Raw genomic sequence first — 2,449 nt, 5'->3', positions numbered from 1 at the left:
CATCACTGTTGTGACATTCTCCACAGCCTTCATAAAAAAAATGATGGCTTGTGCACTGCATGCACCTGTGGTGGAGCATGCGCAGCAGTTAACTTATTGATTTCAGTGCGCATGGCATCAATCTGTGCTGATAGTGTTGTAAAATTATCTATTTCAACGACACCCGGTGCCTTCCTAACTGAACTGCTAGCTGCTTCATCCTGCCGATGGAGTGCTCTGAGTAAACCTGTTCAATAGTGTGAATAGTTCTTCATAGCTTAGATCAAGAGCCTGCCCTCCTGCAGCAGTGTCTAGTGATGACTTATGCTGGGCATCCAGACTCTCAATAAATGTGTGTGCTAGAACTTCATTCGTCTGATGGTGGTGAGGACAATCTCTGAGAAGACCCTTAAACCTCTCCCAGGCTTGATACAAATTTTCTCCATTTTTCGGCCTGAATGACATGATCTCTCTTCGGAAGCGAGCTGTCTTTGCTGGTGGAAAGAACCTTGTTAAGAATTTCATCGCCAAGTCATCCCACGTAGTGATAGAATTGGCGGGCTCTGCTAATAACCAGTTACTTGCATTCCTCAATAGAGAGAAGGGGAACAGTGTCAGCCGCACATATTCTCTAGTGACCCTTCCAGTAGCAAAAGTATTAACAATCTGCAGAAAAGTATGGATGTGACGCTGAGGATCCTCGTGCAACATTCCCGTGAATTGCCCACTAGAGTGAAGTAGTTGAATCATAGGATGCTTCAGCTCAAATTGCCCTTCGATGGTGGGCTTGACAATGCTTGAAGTGACATCCGCCACACGAGGCACTGCAACCTCTCTCACTTTCACTGGTTGATTATTAGCCATGACCACAGGTAACTCTGCTACAGCCTGCGGGTTCCGCAATAAAGTCAAATCTCTCCTGCGCCTGTTGAAAGTACGTTCAGGCTCAGGATCGAATTCCTCAAGATTGTTTTGACTCGCAGTCCTTCGCATTCGAGTAAAGTACCTGCAATCAAGTAGCAGCTAAGATCAAGACGTTAATACCTGGATAAGTATAGCAATACAATTTATTATGGCAAAAATAATTGACTTCTAAGTCCCCGGCAACGGCGCCAAAAACTTGTTGCGTCCAAATGCACACGCAAGTGTATGTGGTTGTATAAGTAATATAGTGATTATATGAAATCGGATGTCGAACCCACAGAGACTTATGACCAATACTTTCATGAAAATAAACTATTGCTACTTCCTATGCAAGTAAAGAATAAAAGTTTTGGTTGTTTTGTAAACTAATGCTATAATAAAAATAACTAACAATGTAACCAGAATTGATGCTAAGAACGTATTTGAATACTGATTTTATCAAGATTTTAGAAGTATTCCAGGGTCGTGGTCTGTTCACCAATCCTATTGAGTCATTCAAGTATCACACCCTAGCAAATTTGTTCACAATTGTCAATTAACCGAATTATTAATCTCGTAGTATTCTCCCGAACCACTACTCGCGGATTCAAGATAACTCGCCTCCTATATTCCTATGGTATTGACCTATCAAGAATGCAATAAGAAAACGGCATGAAATTGATTGCGGTAATTAAGTATATTCCCATCCTAGTCACAAATCCTAAGCAAACTATATGGATATTCAAATAAAAATCTCATTACTTCTTCTACATATTGACAGCGTCTTTCCCAAGCACGGGTGTCAATTAGTAAATAGAAATCAACTGTTGCGCAGACAATCAATAAATTAAGCACAGAAGTAAAGAGGCAATTGCATACGAACAAGCTACTAAGATTGAAATACTGGTCAAACGTCAATATTCATGGCTACGCCACAACCCCAGAATTATGGTGCTTAGTTACACATGATTCGAGAATGGAAATAAAAATTCATGGTTAACATAGGGTTTCAATGTAAAGAAAAAATAATAGATGAGGAATAAAACCTAGAAAGAGTTTCATAAGTCTCAAAATTCGTCCAAGCCGCCTTTCTAATGTTAAAAATGACTATTTATACACTAGGGTAAAAATAAGATAAGTTGGCCCAATCCCGATCCAAGTAGGACGAATATAATTTGCTTATGTGCTTGGCTATGCGTCGCATGGCCAGCGCATGATCTCCTATGTGTGCTGCTTGTGCGGCGCATGCCCAGTACATGGCATGTCTGAGATTCAGAGATGGGGTTTTTGTGCACTAGCTGTGCGACGTATGGCCAGCGCATGGCACCCTTCAGTGATCAGATTCTTCCTTCAAGTACTGGAACTTCCTTCCCAACATTCAATCACCGCGCAATGCCTCGAAATCAATCAAAACCTGCTCTTGTAAATACCCTCCATTGGTCCTCGTTGTACCTATTCACACAAGCATACCAAAATAAGCTCCTATACAATAATTTGCATACAAAACTGCGATTAAAGTACTTAAGAAGTGAAATGCCAATGACACTAAATTCGATATTTGTGCCAA

General features: G+C 40.9%; 1 non-coding gene across 1 annotated transcript; it reads left to right on the top strand.

Annotated features, from left to right (window-relative positions):
- The first annotated feature begins 355 nt into the window (after window positions 1-355).
- Window positions 356-462, top strand: LOC132031678 (small nucleolar RNA R71). Its single transcript, XR_009408329.1, has one exon. It is a non-coding gene; the product is annotated as a small nucleolar RNA R71 (small nucleolar RNA).
- The last annotated feature ends 1,987 nt before the right edge of the window (window positions 463-2,449 follow it).

This window comes from Lycium ferocissimum, chromosome 1, assembly GCF_029784015.1.
Source record: "Lycium ferocissimum isolate CSIRO_LF1 chromosome 1, AGI_CSIRO_Lferr_CH_V1, whole genome shotgun sequence".
In the NCBI taxonomy this organism is placed as follows: Eukaryota; Viridiplantae; Streptophyta; class Magnoliopsida; order Solanales; family Solanaceae; genus Lycium; species Lycium ferocissimum.
Note: the sequence above shows the minus strand (reverse complement) of the source record. Positions and strands in the feature narration are given on the sequence as shown.